We start from the raw sequence: 17140 nt of genomic DNA, 5'->3' as shown, positions 1-17140 counted from the left end.
AGGTACAGGGCTCTAGTGCCTTTTGGAGCCTGCTCCAGCCAATCCAGACGCTACTCAGAGCAGCGTCTGGATTGGATAAGGTGTAGTTTGCCTTCTTACATCACCCTATCCTCGAAGGAGTCAGAGCCACAGACTGTGAGCGAAAGTGAAACATTTTAGTATTTTGCTTTCCTGGCTCACTGTGTGATTGATTGTGTGTGTTTGTGTGGATGTGTTTATGATTGTGACTGTATGTGTGTTTGTGAGCTTGTCTGTGTGCCTCATCATTTTTTGATGTCACCAACCGCTGCTGTATGGATGTGAACTATGTCTTCAGGTTATATTTTTTAATGTCACCAACCGCTGCTGTATGGATTTGAACTATGTCTTCAGGTTACAGCAATTAATCGCAAACAGTACCTTTTCTTTGTGCAGTAAGAATCATATTTTCCTATGAAGTGCATTACAAATAAAACGTCTTTCTATAAGTGATCTAAGTACACATGAACACTAGGAAGCCACCGGTGCTGTTCGATTAAAATTATATGCAATGTGTTTTTTTTCATGATTTTTTTTATTGCGGGCACATGGCAGATATCCTCATGCACACCTCCGAAGCCCTCCACGACCTATGACCTGCCTACAGCAACCATCGATTGAACTTCTACCAACCCGCTAGACTCCTGCGCTCTTCTTCACGCGCACACACCGCACGCAGGCCCGGACTGGCCGTTGCGGGCACCGGGCAATTCCCCGGTCGGCCGCAAGGGTGGAGGCCGTTTTTGGGCCCCTGGGGGCCGTTTTTGTGACAGGGCCGTTTTTGCAGCAAAGCTGCAAAATCGGCCCTGTAACAAATTCGGCGGAAAAGCGGCCCTGGTAAAGAGCTTGGTGCATCCCCCCCTCCCCCAGGGGGAGGAGGGGGGCCGGCCGAGCACTTTGCCAGGGCCGGTTTTGGGTCCCAGTCCGGCCCTGACCGCACGCATCCATCGCAACCGTGGCGGCGCCCGCTTCTTCTTCTACATTACTGGGAAGACCTGGAGCAGCCTTGCCCTCCAGCTCCATACAGCCTCCCCGATGGCAGACTTCAGAAAGAGACTCAAGACCTGGATCTTCGATGGAGGCACAGTGCATTTGTTAAGCACTGTTGTGCTTAACTAATGCTGTTTGATTGACTTGATTGATGTGTAGATCACTATATGGTCACTTTTTTTCTTCAATATGTGATTTATGCTTGCAATAAAATATACCAATTGCACAGCTTATTAAGACCAGACCTATTTGCTTTTCCAATGTTCTTGTGGGACACTGATCAAGCAAAAAGTGTCATGTGGGAACTGATGAACTTCATTCGTGTCACAGCTGCATGTGAGGCATTACATGACTTTACAATCTGTGTGGAAAATACAAAGAAAACGGTGTACAGCGGAATACCTCAATTCGGGATCCAGGAAGATCTCTCCCAGATGGCTATTCCACTCCCCTAATATAAATTTAATCCTAGCATGGAGTACAAAAATCACTCCATTTATTACAAAATAATGTGAATGATGGCAGTGAAAAAAAGTGAATAAGATGCATGGAAAATATATTACATGATTTTTAGGTACACGAGAGCACACTGACAACCACCTAGGCACATTTCACATAATATTATTAGTAATAGTAATTTTTGCAAAGATTTTATGTATATGTCATTAAATAGAAATCACAATTTTACCCACGTCTGCATATGAGTTCCACTTTAGGCATCCTCCTATAATCCAAATAGTCTCAAATTCTTTTAGGTAGTACCATAAAAACATGTAAAGCACCTGACAGAGTTCTCATAATAAAGGGCCACAGTACAGTATAACATACAAGGTCGACAAAAATCGTAAAATGGGGAGCAGGATGGCGTAGTGCCAGGAGATTACGACCATACTTTGGAAACGAAAAGGATTACAGTGTGATATACATTCTGAATAAGTTAAAACGATATAGCATGATTATTTTAAAAATACAGAATTATAAAAAGAAAATGTTAGAAATGGGGTCTCTAGTTGGCAGAGGTAGGTACCTTTGTCCAAATAGGGGCCCTTGCTTCTAGTCAGGGTAAGGGGGATACACTCCTAAAATAACTCCTGCTCACCCCCTTGGTAGCTTGGCAGGAGCAGACAGGCTTATCTCAGAGGCAGTGTGTAAAGCATTTGTGAACACATACAGTAATACTGTGAAAACACTACAAATGGACACTACACCAATTTAGAAAAAGAAGTAATCTTTATCTAAACCAAAACAAGACCAAATGACAAAAATCCACAATACAGTATCAAAAATATCCTTAAAAATAGGTTATTCACTGTACCCAGGTACTGGACGAGGTAGACAAACACTTAGATACACAGATACCATGCTTCCCGGTGTATGTCATCCCAGGTCTCCCGAACCCACTCACGTACCCTCTAAAATCCCGTAGAGGTCACCTTATTGCGATAGCACTGGGCTCAGCCATCCAAAACATCTTGATTCACTGGCGTACTCTCCAGACCCCCACTTTTACAGACAAAATGACAAAAATCCACAATACAGTATCAAAAATATCCTTAAAAATAGGTTATTCACTGGACCCAGGTATTTGACGAGGTAGACAAACACTTAGATACACAGATACCACGCTTCCCGGCGTATGCCATCCTGGGTCTCCCGAACCCACTCACGTACCCTCTAAAATCCCGTAGAGGTCGCCTTATTGCGATAGCACTGGGCTCAGCCATCCAAAACATCTTGATTCACTGGCGTACTCCCCAGACCCCCACTTTCACAGGCTGGCTGCACCGCCACTGGCATGTACTTGGAATGTAGAAATTGACCTTAACCATAGCAGGGAAGAGGTCAGTGTTCAACGATCTTTGGCAGCCATTCTTGTCACTCCTCTCTGTTGAATTTAGGGAAGTCACCTGTCCTAGGTACGTGCGCCTTTTGTGTCTATCGGACCCACAAGCCGAGGGGACTTGACATATTACCCTACTTAACTGTGCTGGAAGGGACATTTCCCCTTTCTTTTTCTTACCTATCTTTGCTTTTTTTTTGTGGACAAGGGGTTGGGGAGGGGGGAGGGAGGAGGAGATCAACACTGTTCTTTGAAATTCGGTATTGTTTATCTCATCGCCTTAAGTCTGATACTGCATAATCAACGGACCAGGGTATTCCCTGGTCATGATGTACGGCTTGGGCACTGCCCACGAAATGCTGAATGTTTTTTTTTATTTCAATAAAATATTTAAACCATATAAATAGGTTATTCACTCAAATAAGGCTTGTAGCAACAAATAACCTGGAGTTATTACGACCTCATGACAGATAAAAATCCCAAAGAACGGCGCCGACCGTGAGGTGCACGGCGTCAGGCCCGGAGTCAAGCAGACCAACACAGAACAGTACCTTGGAATTGATGAAAGCAAAGACGGTGCACGGCGTCGGGGAGGTGATGCTTCGTTGGCACCTGCTGCATCGGTTCCTTACGACCCCAGGGAAGCTGATACCTCTGTTCATTACTGCAGCGCAGGGGAGGTGAGACGTTGGTTCCTTACTGTGTAGGGGAGTGACGTCATGGATGGTGGCGAGGCGTCTGTTCCTTACGATGGTGCAACGTCGATGGTTTCGGGAGTCACCCACGTCGAGGATCAGCTCCGCACTGATGAAGTACCGGCATCGGTAAGGTTGGGGCTACGGTGCAGGTCGGGACGTCAAGAGCGGTGGCGTCGGCTCCGGTGTAGACAGCAGCCTCGATGTCGGCTTCGGAGTCAATGCGGCATGGCATCAGCAGGCGTCGGGCCTATGGTGCAAGTCGGGCGATGCAACGTGTTCTTCACGAGTGGCGACCACGGCTTCAGTGCAGGTTAAGGCGTCGCCCGCCGGCATCGGTGTTGCAATTTCCTTCTGTGGCAGCTGAAACAGCAGTTCCAGATGCAGAGAGACAGAAGGGGTGATGCCTTTGTGTCCCTGAAACTTCAGAACAGGACGCAAGTTCAGTTTCACGCCCTTGGAGATCTTCCTCAAGATGACACAGCAAACAGAAAAGTCCTTTCCTCCTTTCCTTGGCAGCAAGCTGGCACTGCAGGCCAACCCCAGATAGCAAACAGCACAGAGGCAGTATTCCTCCTCAGCTTCTCCGCCTCTTCTCCTTGGCAAAGGTTTTTTTTGATTCCCAGAAGTGATCTAAAAGTCTGGGGTCTGGGCCCCTCTTTTCATACACCAAAATCCTATGTTCTCTTAAGGCAGAGTGTGTCTGTACCTGGCCCAAACCAGTTCTGTCCTCACTGGTGCAGCTTCCTGGCAGGAGGTGGAGAGACAGCACTGTTGAAGGCACACCAGGCCCATTCAGCTAAAAAAGGAAATCTCCTCCTCCTACTCTAATTGCAGCCCAGGTCCCTTCAGTCCTGCCCTGACTCATCAGACTTCTGGAGCCACAGCCCCTCTCCAGCCCCTGTCATCCAAAACCCAGACATGCAGTACAAAAACCTAGCAGAGGCACACTGGATGGTTAGGCAAGAAAATATCTACTTTTTAAAAATGGTATTTTCAAACCCAGAATGAAAAAGTCACCCTCACAAAAAGATACACGTTAACATTCTGAGTTCAGGCATACTAAACTTTATTTTTCTACCTTGTTCCCAGGGTCAGTTATGTTTATAAGATGATATAAACAAACTCCCCATTTTGTCCTATGGCAACAGGTATCCTTGCAATAGTGAAAAACGAAATTGACTGTAACTCACTATCAGGACATGCCACACACGGCAGGGCATGTCCTACATGTCACATACAATGCACCCTGCTCACAGAGATATCTTGGGCCTACCTTAGGGTTGACTAATATGTAGAATAGTGAGGGTTTAAGGACTGGCAAGAGTGTGTGCTTGCCAAGTCGACATGGCAGTTCCAGATTGAAAACAGGCTCTGCAGTGGCAGGCCAGCGTTACATTTTACAGGCTGCTTCTGTGGGTGGCACAATCAGTGCTGCATCCCATTAGTAGCATTTGATTTACAGGCCCTGGGCACACACAGTGCACTATACTAGGGTCTGACAAGTAAATCAAATATGCCAATCTTGGAACCACTAATCCATAACAACAGTTTACCAATTGACCACCCCCAGTATTTATATACACTTGTCCCAAACGTTCCTCAGTCTTCACCTGGTTGTGGCACTTTGTGTATACAGCATTAAGTGCACACTGCTCTATTGATGCACCACAAACTTGACACACGTACTCATGCTGCCAGTACTGGGGTCCATCACTGGATTTATCACTGCAACATAATCCTGTTCCGCAACACCCCTGCTGTTGCAGCATTGGGACAATTTACACTTACACTTTGGCACTGAACAACAGTGGCAAAGGGCCCAAAGCATCTAGACCAGCAAAACGGAGTCCAACACACAGCAAAAACAACGGAGGTAACAGCAAAAATTAGAAGGGAGCCCCACGCCAATGATGCCAGGTCTACCAAAAAATGTCTCACTAAGCATGCAAGTGCGAAAGGTTGAACCCTTGGTTTATGGCTAAGACAATTCAATCCAAAAAGTCTGTGGAGTTAGGGGAAATTCTGAAAGACATGTGACCAATTGAAGAAAGTTAATGTCCAAAATGAAAGACAATAATTGCACCAAACACAGTTGAAAAAGGGGAAAGGGCACAGAGAGCAAGACAGTTAGGGCAGATAAGACATAAAAGGCGACATATAGAGGAAATAATACAAAAGATCTTAGACAACAAGAGATGGTCAATGGAGAGGGGTTCTGGGATAGAGAACCAAAAAGGGAAATTGCAGATTAGTAAAGGAGACAGGAAATGAGTAAGTGAAATGTAAAACAGAGAAAATAGATGCGATGGAAAAAGAAGACAGAAAACAAGATAGAGCACAACACTTTAAGAATGATGCATAGAGCATCAGAATTCTACTTCTTGAGCTTATTGTTCTCTTCTCCTGTATGTGCATTCAATATGCTTTAGGATTTGTATGTCATTGCCTCATTTACTTGTAAATACTTGATACCTGCAAGGGTCATGTTCACGCTATATAAAACGTTTCAAATAAATAAGTAAATAATAGGCAGTGAGATAGTTCAGTGGCATAATACACCTGTTACAGAAATCTTGTGCAAGTTGCAGCTCTCAGATTTGAACCCGGAGGGTCAGCCCTTCATCTCGCTGATGAAAGCGACACTTGTCATATACAGTGTTACAAAGGTTTACTAATTTAAGCTCTATACATCAGCTAGAGGTTGTGCAGAGGAGAGGGAAGAGCACCTACCTCCCAGATCATCTCTCAACCCCCCACTCTTCCATCCATGTGTGGGTAGAACTTTGTGCCTTTCAGGGTCCTCGGCCCCCCTACAGCTAAGAACTAGGGGTGTACAGAACTCGTAGAGTTCCCAATGCTACAACAGCAGAGGTGTGTATTTTCTGCTTGCTGGCGGAACTCCGTGTAATTTCACACAGTTTTCATATGAATACACAGAATTCCACAGAGTTACATAAAAACTCTGCGAGAATATGCGGAGTAAAGTTCCACTAAAGGGAGGAAAATATGCCGCTCACACTGCAATCGCGCAATAAACAGGCCACGCAGGTGTTAAAGCGTAAAAGGCCATTTTATTAGACCAGGCTGCATAACAGTAACAAATAACCAACATCAACATTATAAACAAACCCCCAATATCACTCTTCAATACCTCACACTCTCCCGCCACTCTGCCTCATACACCACCTGCTCCATTCCATACCGTACCTCATCCAATTCACAAATTCACCTGTCCTCATATCCCGATACCTCTGACATTCCCGTCATGCTCTCAGTTCCTCAGATCATTCGAACTTCCCCCCCAAGGGATGGGTGCGCCCGCTCTTGACCCCCCTGTCCCTCCAAAGTATCGCCTACAGCCGCTCTGGCCTAAACTGGCACGCCAAGCCAACCCATCACCGAACCCTATAACTGCAGGGTGGGTGGGTGGCCTTTTTCACAACCCTCCCGATGGTGCTGAGTGCAGGAAGAGGAAGTTCCCTTCCTCCCCTGCACTTATAACCTCCCCACTAACTCCTCCCCTTCCCCCTAGCTAGCCTTGGTCTCGCGCGAATAACCCCGGGGGAAGACTAGTCTGCGACTGTGCTTCCCCCGGGGCCCGGCATTGCGCAATAAACAGGCCACGCAGGTGTTAAATCGTAAAAGGCCATTTTATTAGACCAGGCTGCATAACAGTAACAAATAACCAACATCAACATTATAAACAAACCCCCCAATATCACTCTTCAATACCTCACACTCTCCCACCACTCTGCCTCATACACCACCCGCTCCATTCCATACCTCATCCAATTCACAAATTTACCTGTCCTCATATCCCGATACCTCTGACATTCCCGTCATGCTCTCAGTTCCTCAGATCATTCGAACTTCCCCCCCAAGGGATGGGTGCGCCCGCTCTTGACCCCCCTGTCCCTCCAAAGTATCGCCAACCAGTGAACCCCTGTAGGGCGGTTCACTGCCCCACCCCCCGCTTCCAGTCAGCCTCAAGTGCATACTCAAACCCCATCCACAGTGGCCTACGGCACCAGATCGCCACGTTCCACAACCTACTGACCACATCCCTCATCTCCATCATATAATACGCATTCCCAAACGTGACAGATGCACACCGTCATCCCCGAACAGTAGAGGTTCCTCCAGTCGAATACCCCCTTGACATCACCTGTATGACCCTGTCACCACCGAACAGTCGCCTCGCCCTAAGTTTCCGTCGTGCTCTCTCAATGGCACCGTGCTTCATTGCACTCCTCCAAACGTCCCTGGGGACAAGTTCAGCCCAGGCTATGCAATTCCCTGCAAGCCATACTTTGATCATTTCCAAGTCCCATTGTCTCAGCTGCAGGGGCGCCAAACCCGAGAGCTGCACCAGGTCATTGTCCCCCAATGGATTATCAACAAGTCCCGTCATCTTTTACGGAACCATCCTTGCGAGCCAAGGCAGTAGTGCCCGCCATCGCATCCCACCTTTTCCCCACCAGTGCACCTCATGTTGATGTCCTTCCAGTCCCAGGTGACGACCGTACACCTGCTGGTCCTCATACGTCGACGCCCAGTGCACAAAGGAATGCCCCACAATCCAGGTGACCGTCCTGGCCCCCGGTCCGCCCACGCAACCTACGAAAGAAAGATATGTTAGACCACCGAAAAAACCCTAAACCATCAACAGCAACTCACACCTTCCCTTCACATTCGCACATATCTCCCACAGCACCGTGACCTCCATCTCCCAATCTGTCGAATCCTCTCCCATGACCACCCCAAACGGGCCGCAGCTGTCGCGGCCCCAATGCGAAAAGAGTGAGTTCCAAACCTCGCCAGCTCAAGCCCCAGACACAGCAAAGCCATGCGCATCCCCGCAAGCAACTGCCTATATGTCACCCTCAAAACAGACTCATGACCGAAATCTCTCCCTGCCTCCCAAGCGATGCGGCTGAAAACATCCTCCAGTACTCCACCGGGCACACACCCCCCCCAACTGTCTCACCCAGCCAGACACCCTTACCCCTGCCCCAACTGAACTTCTTAGAATGCCCCAGCCAAAACCCCAAACGTACACCATCCAACCGTATCTCCTCATACCGTCTCCCAACCCAGGACTGTGTGCCCAACAACTCAGACACCCGAAAAGCCCCAAAAAACATCCCAACCATACACAAACCGAAAATACTTGCACCTCAAACCCGTCATAACAGCATCCTGTCAACATCCTAACCCGGCGAACCAACAACTCAAATGTGATCGCCTCCCACAACTTCCCACCCCCCTCTCTGACGCTCTCTCCCCAACCTCGGAGCATCCCACTGAACACCACATCCGTCGTCGAATCAAACCCCAAGAACAAAGTACAATAAAAGGACACGCCTGCCAGATCCCCAGATATCGTTGCCGCAGTCAAACCTCTGGCAACGCACCCTAAAACAACACGCCACACACCCTGTTCCACTGCTGACCGGTCCCTTGGCACCGGATCACCACCCATACAATCTCCAAACTCAGCCCACGCCAGCCTGTACGTCTTCCTCGTTGCTTCGACAAGAGAGTGCTCCACCACTCTCACTCCCCCCAAGGCCCAGCTGCCGGCCGGCAGCTCGGTCTTGCACAGCTCCTCTTCCGGTGCCAGAAGCCGGAACCGCTGCCACTGCGAACACGACAAAGCATCTGCAAAGCCATTATCCTGTCCAGGGACATGCTTGGCTCAAAACACCACTTTCAGGCGCAGACACTGCAACATGAACCTCCGCAGCAACCCCAGCACTCTCAGATCTCTGGCTCTCTGGCGTCTGACCACTCAAACACTGTCATGATGTCAAAGGGGAGAAGAACGGACCTATTCCGGAAGTCCAGCCCCCACCCTCCAGAGCCACCAGGAAAGGAAAAAACTCCAAAAAGGCAATGCCATTCCCTTGTTTCAGCCAGTGAGCCGGCCAGCTCACCGCGCACCCCTGTCATCCCAGAAGATGCCAAACCCGGATGACCCCGCTGCGTCTGAGAAAATTTGACATTGCCAAACCGCCCTGTCTGCTACAAAGTCCAGCGACACTCCCCTGAATTCAGTCAGAAACGTCAGCCACGTCCGCGAGTCAGCCCGCACCCCCATGGAGATCCAAACCCTGTGATGTGGAAGCACTGCCCCCGACATGGCCATGCCGAGCCGCCGACAGAACGTCTGACCCGCCATGACTACTCTGCAAGCCAAGTTCAAGAGACCCAGCAACGTCTGCACTGCCCTCAAAGCAATCCTCTTCACACCAATTGCCCACCGCAAACACGCCCGAATCGCTTCCACCGTAGACACAGGGAGGAGAGCCCGCCCCTGGACCGAGTCCAACTCAAAACCCAGGAACGGCAAGCAGCAACTGGGACCATCCGTCGTTTCCGGCGCCAAGGGGACACCAAACCGCACTGCCAACTCCTGAAACCCTGCTAAAGCCTTGCCACAATCTCCCCAGCCCATCCTCCCAGAAAAGGGGGAATCATCCAGGTAGCAAGTGACATCCCGACACCCGCCCAATCTCAGGAAGACCCACTGCAGGCCCGTACCAAAGAGTTCAACAGGGCACAGGAAATAGCACACCCCCATGGTCAAGATCCAGGTAGTAAGGGACATCCCGACAGCCGCTAAATTACACGAAGGCCCACCGCAGGAATGTACTAAAGACATCATCCGGAACTCCCCTTCCTCCGTCCTCGGAACCACCCCCAGCAGAGACATGGGCAAATCCTTCATCGGCCAATCAGTAAACGGGCCGGCTACCCTTCCTTCCTCAACCTCCTTTCTCAAGTTCGCATCCACCACTCCTGGCAATTCTTTAGCAGATTGCAACTCCTCCGCCCATCTCTGCACTCAGGGACCCTGATAGCCTACCCGAAAAGCCCTCCGTGAAACCCCAGAAAAGCCCCATGCTGCCTCCCGGACCGGGTCCCTCCACTGCATCCATAGTTCCTGACCAACTTCCCCCCAATGCATCTCTGGATTGGCCCTGACCCCGCCCTTAACCCCTCCTCGTAACTCAACCAAGCGAAACCTCCAAACTGCATCCGGCCTTATGTCCATGTCCAATGTCCATGTCCAACGTCCATGACCAACGTCCATGTCCAACGTCCATGTAGTACACAAAGCAATGGCCCTATCCCAATACTTCTCACAGTGTATGCGAGCATAACTCCAGAAAGAAGACGTCCAATCCTCCACCTTCACCGGTACCCTGGGACGTCTAGTCAGCTCCCACTCCTCCACTTTCGAACCTCCCTTCGGCTGCACCACCCTGCGCAAGCTTAAAACACATCCACATACCCATGTTTCCAAATCCGCCCTCTGGTCGTCATCGACAAATGAGACCCCAGCGACATAGTCAAGACCCATGTAAGGGAGCACCTTCCGTACCGTCGCATCCCCCTTCCCACTGTCCGTCCTCTTTCCCAACCCCTTCACTGTCTGCACCCCAGCCGCAGTCAACTACCTACCCTCCGCCTTCTTACCAATCCGCAGGCGGACCACCCGTTGGTGCCCCTGGCTCCCGCACTGACCCCTCCCCCCACACCCACCGATCCACAAACCTTCTTCCTACCCCCTTTGGACCCATCATCCCATGCTGTCCACCAAGACCCCTCACCTGTTAACGTAGATTGTAATTCTCCGGGCAACTCCCTGGGGGCCGGCACCTTCTCCGTCACCGCCCGGAACTTGCCCGCCGTCGTCGTCGTTGAAATCTGCAAAACACCAACTCCACTGTTGTCGTCCACGTCATCCCTCACCTCCCCGTTCCCAAGCCCCTCGCTCTCATCCCCATAACCCAGTTTCAAGGCATGCTCCCCATCCGTAGTCATGCATAGCACTTTCTTCACCGCTCTCTGCACACCATTGCCCACTCCTGCAGGCGCTCTCCGCACCAGTCGTACACGTCGCCGTAGCCCGGTCCCGCGCTGGAGGGACGGCCGCCGCGGACCGCCCTGCTGCTTCCTGCCTGCGTTGTGGAGCCGTCTTGCGCCCCGCCAGGCCACCCCGAACTCTGCCGACACCTGCCGGCTTGGATCCCCACCCCGCCCCTCAGGTCGCTCCAGCCTGAGTGGCCCCAGCACCATCGGGCCTCAGAGCCGTCTCGGCCGTCCCTGCCTCTAACACCTGGCCTCGTGCACACCCTACGCTCACCTACATACCCCTCGCCTTCCTATCCACTCCAACCACTCTCCTTCCGGCGTGGGGGTAGGCGGCCCCACCAACTCAAACCCCACGGGCAGCTCCCACCCGGGCCGCAGTTTGTTCGGCCCACCTCGCCTCATGCCAATGCACCAGGAGCCTCGGCTCCCATTAACCGTTCCTCCCACGCCGCTTGGCCCCCCAACTCGGGAGGGGAGGGGGCGGGCAATAGCCCTGAAACCCCGCTCCAGGCGTCAAGAACCAGTCCTGGGGGCCCCAGGGCAGGACCCCCGACCCCCCCGGGGTCCCCAGGGAGGCCGCCCCACCCCTCTACCCCGGCTGTGCTGGCGCCCTCCCCCCTGGCTAGGACGGGAGCCCTGCCCCGACCCCACAGCAAGGTCCCCGAGCCTCCCCCCAATGCCCCCCTGACAGCACATGCCCAGGCGCAGGGACCCGCAGCGCCGCCGGGCTAGGCTCCCTGATCCCACTCCCCGTCCCTGCCCTCCACAAGACCGGCCTCGAGACTCCCCCCTTCCCTCCCCCTCGGGACACAAGCCTCGCCCCCCCCTCTCCCCCGGCCTCCACCCGGCTCCCCAGATGCCTCACCCCAGCACAGAAGGGGCTGTCTCCGGCCCCGCGGCCGCAAACCCCAGCTGAGGGTACCTGCGCGGGGGCAGGCTCATGCGCCTGCTTTCCCGCGTTGCCGGCTACGTCGCGCTGCCCTGCCCCCACATGGCTGCCTGCTCACTGGGCGGCCGCGAGTAATCACAACACGCGAGGCCCGCCGCCGCGACCCCGGGCCGAGGACGCGCGCGCGGGGCCCTCGCACAGCCAACCCGCCTGGGATAAAACCCCGGGCCGCAGCAAGCTTCCCAGACCGGCCTTCGCAAAAACAGCAAGGCTGCCCTCACCTCATCCGTCGGGACCTCCGTCATCACAAAACGCCGACGCTCCTGGCAGTACCCCAATAACCCCGTCACCGAGCAGTGACCTCGACGCAAAACACCTGAAGGCTTCCCCCATGCCGGCAAGACCACCCGAGCTAAACCCCACTACCCTTTTTCACAACCCTCCCGATGGTGCTGAGTGCAGGAAGAGGAAGTTCCCTTCCTCCCCTGCACTTATAACCTCCCCACTAACTCCTCCCCTTCCCCCTAGCTAGCCTTGGTCTCGCGCGAATGACCCCGGGGGAAGACTAGTCTGCGACTGTGCTTCCCCCGGGGCCCGGCATTTTCCACCGGTAGCGCGAGCAGTAAAGATAATTCAGCTCGAACAGCACCTTGCCTTGCAGACTGGCACACGGCCTTTCAAGTTGATTTTGCTGCAGCTCGAGTAGCCCTATGACTGCAACCACTTACCACTACCAACGTTAGGAAATTGCATTACAGGATGCCAAATCTTGGTCGCATTTTCTGGAGCCTCGTGGGAAAAAAATTCCACCAGGTGGCGATTGGTAGATTTGAGCCAGAACTCTGTGTAAAAGAGTAACATGGAGTGACCAAAATGTCATCAATTCGGTGGGCAGAATGAAAACTTCCGCCCACCCATACTAAGAACTCCAATGAGAACCATAGCAGAGGGACTTGCAGGCCACAGGCAGAAAGGCAGACTGGGAAAGGAGTATCATGCATAATGTAAAACACTTCTTAAAACTGGAATGGAGGCCACAGCATCACTACTCAGAAACCGAAAGTCTTTGAGACTAGTGGCAATTGATAACTAGAGAGAAGAAATTTACTCACTTGCTAAGTTGGAAAATAATTTGTTCCGTACATCGGAAGGAGAGCTGGAGCTTTATAATGAAGGTTTTGCCCAGTCCTTTAGAGAGTTTTATTTCCAGGTGAAAGTGTTCACTGTGGACATTTATGGGCTAAATGTTAGCGCACAATCAACGCTGAATTATTTAACAGTCCATCATGGACATTTTCACATAAAAATAGATGTCATTTTAAAGACGAGCACATGTAAATGAAACCTGGTCAACAGGACTCAGCGCCTCAAGAGGGGGAAAAGTGAAATTACAAATTTCTAATCTAGATCAAAAGAAATTGTGGGAAACCTGGCATAAAGAAGATACATAAGTGAACCAAGGAGTTGGCAGCTGTCAGTGTTGTATGTAGATCCCATTATCTGACGAGCCTGCGAAACAACATGGGCCAATATTGAGTGGTATTTTCGGTGCTCTGTGTTTTTCCAGGATTTGTAGAGTATGAGTTGCTATCCATCAGGGTTATGGTGCATTGGTGGACTTGTTTGTCCCAATGCTGCACCCGCAGGTGGTGCTGCGGAACAGGATTATGTTGCAGTGATGAACCCAGTGATGGACCCCGGTACTGGCAGCATGAGTACGGTGTCAAGTTTGTGGTGCATCAGTAGGGCTGCGTGAACTTAATGTTGCATACACAAGGTACTACAACCAGTTGAGGACTGTGCGGCTTTTGGAACAAGTGTATATAAATACTGCGTGTGGTCTCGTAAGGCAATGCCACTGGGGGTGAGGCTTTTGGTGCACTGGTAGAGCTATAACAGCTTGGTCAGCATTGTGTGTGCTTCCCAGTTGCAGAACAGGATAGGTACCAATCTTATTATGTGTGGATTTCAGTAAAAGACTAGAAGGAGCCTGCAAGGCAGTTTTTATAGGTGAGAGCGAGAGAGAGAGTGTGAGAGTGTGTGTGCGTGTGGGTGAGTGTGTGTGCGTGTGTGTGTGGGTGAGTGTGTGTGCATGTGTGTGTCTCGCTCTCTCGCAGAAGAGAGCACCTTTCAAGACCTTATATATCTCCCTCAGAGCCCTTCATGGCATTGGCTCCATTTTTCTCCAGCAAAAATGACTCTCTCAGGAGACTGTTGGTGGATCAGTCTGCTTTCTAGCAGCTAAACAGTGGAATACCCTCCTGTTTCATCTCCAACATCATCAAGCACACGCCTCCTTCATAGGGTTGAAACTGATGGTCCCTAGCCTTTCTTGGCCTGTAAAGAAACCATACAGAATGGGGGCCAGATGAGGAATTTGTTCACAGTCTTTAGGTTCAATACTGGTTGATAATCCCCTATGGTGTTTATGCTAGAAACAGTATGAAGTGCACCTCTAGGTTGTTTTGTTGTGGTGGTGTGCAGTAGTCCTGCCAGATGATCTCCTTACCAGTAGATCTGCAGTCGTGGAAGCTTACTGCTCAAATACCAAAATGGACCTGTGACCAGGGCCTCTGGACTGATGCAATCCTGCATCCGCAGCATTTTCCACGTGATTATGGATGTGCCACTTAATTCTTATTTCATCATCTGCTGCATGATCTACAGATTTTAAAAACAAAAAAATATTGTGACCGAAAACGTATCAAAAGAGCCCTATGCAAAAGTTGGATGGCCACCTATCAATTTGTTGTGTTGATATATTTCTTTGCCTTTCTCTTAGTTGTGCCCCCCTTGGCCCCATCCCCTCTCCCCTCGCACCAGCTCCCCGCTCGCACCAGCATTGTGATGTAATCAGCTGTTGCTATCTTCCTCAGTTTCTGCCCACCTGCTGACTGCGACGCACTGCTCCTGCATTACTGGTGTGTTGTCTACCTATCGTTTCTGCAAATAAAGGAATTTCATCAATATCGTGTCAGAAGGGAGGAGGAGCTTCGCGGGCATCCAAGATGGTCGCGTGAGCACAGAGCTCCCCGGACCCGTGCCGCCCTTCGCAAATATCCTGACTACATTCTGATTTTGAAGATGGGCTTTTGTTGGCAAACTCTCGCTGATCTCAACATTCTTTGAAGAACTGAATTCGGACGTTGGGATCCACTTCTACACCGCCTTGAACTTTTGCGGCCCACCCCGAGCCAAACCGGGGGCTCCGTTGCTTGGCAGGCAGAGGGGTAGTTTAACAACAACGGCCGAAGGGGTCTCCTCCCAGTCGACCTCAGCGTAACTTTTGGTTTCGTTTTCTACTCCTGGCTCAGATTTACTGAAGCACTGCTCGGATCGACCCTTTTTCCGGCCTGGTGTCACTAAGCTGCTGTGTGTTGTCCCTGCTGAGTGCCCCCGTCTCCAGCTCTATTGGCACCTACACTACTTTGGTCCAGTTTTGCTGTCTTTTTGGCCTTTCTATACCTGGCCATTTTCACCAGGTCGCGCGGGCCCTTTCGGGGTCCCTTCTCCAATATGGCCACCAAACCTGATGCTGAGTGATGCAAGACCAAGACACCTCTCCGTGGGGGACAAACCCGGACGAATATCATGGACCATTACTCCCATTTAAGGGGGTCCCCCGGCAGTGCTGGCCGCACTCCTGACGATCCTAAGGCCGTTTCTGCTGCGACCTCAGAAGTATCGTTGCAAGACGTCATGAGTGCCATCAACAGTATGAAGGCCTCCATGGTACAGCAATACGAGGCCCTTGCCTCTAAGATCGACACGGTGGCAGTTGATGTCACGCTGATTAGAGCTGACCTGGCGAAGACTAACGAGAGGGTCAAGGCACTGGATTTGAAGACTTCCAGTCTGATTACGGATGTTACGGATGCGCAGACCGAGATCGGTAACTTGCGCTCTTCTCATGACATGATGGCCCGTCGCCTCGAGGATTATGAAAATAGGGCCCGTCGTAACAATGTACGCCTTATCGGTGTCCCTGAAAGTCCCGGGGCCCCTGCAACCGACCTTCTCGTGGAAGATCTGGTCAGGAACTATCTCGCTCCCGCCGGACTTAGCAAATTCTTTGCTGTGGAACGGGCACATCGAGTCCCAGGCGGAAAGGCGAAGCCTGGTGCCCCCCCGAGACCCATTATTGCAAGACTATTCCACTTTAGGGACAGAGACGCTATCCTTCAAGCCTCTCAGGACAAAGGCCCTGTGAAGTTCGAAAACACCCACCGTGACCTTCTATCCCGACTTTACCCCGCTTGTTCAGCGGCAGCGGCTGTGATTTCAGGGAGTAAAGAGACGACTACGAGACTTGGGCCTTAAGTACGCCATGTTGTTTCCGACCAGACTTCGGATCGAGTATGAGGAACGTACGTTTTTCTTTGATCGCCCGGACAATGTTAGTGACTGGCTCGATTCTTTGCCCAAGAGAGACGATATATCCGGACACCCTGGCGGCGCCGATGGTGGCGTGCCAGAGTGAGAGTGACACTGGGGATCCTGGCGTCTGAACTTTCCAACTATTTCAGCTGAGTCTGGACATTGGTTCTTTTGTTTTTCTTTTAGATCGGCCCGAGGGTGGCAGGGGGCGAATGGGGACTCCTCCTCCTCCTGGGTTCTTTGTGTAGATTAGTTTTACGATGGGGCGACAGGCACACTGCAAGTTGGGGTGGCTCATGAGTCGTACGCAGGGGTGCAGGGTGGGGGGTATTGTAACGGGTTCACGTTGGAGGGTGGTGGGGGGGTGTGTGTGATTTTTTCTTTTCACGAGGCATCGCATTGTTTTTTTAATCTGCTCTGGTTGTTGGATCTCGTGTGGGGTGTGCT

Source organism: Lissotriton helveticus, chromosome 4_1 (assembly GCF_964261635.1).
Source record: "Lissotriton helveticus chromosome 4_1, aLisHel1.1, whole genome shotgun sequence".
In the NCBI taxonomy this organism is placed as follows: Eukaryota; Metazoa; Chordata; class Amphibia; order Caudata; family Salamandridae; genus Lissotriton; species Lissotriton helveticus.
The sequence above is the reverse complement of the archived record's forward strand: the minus strand, read 5'-3'. Positions refer to the sequence as shown.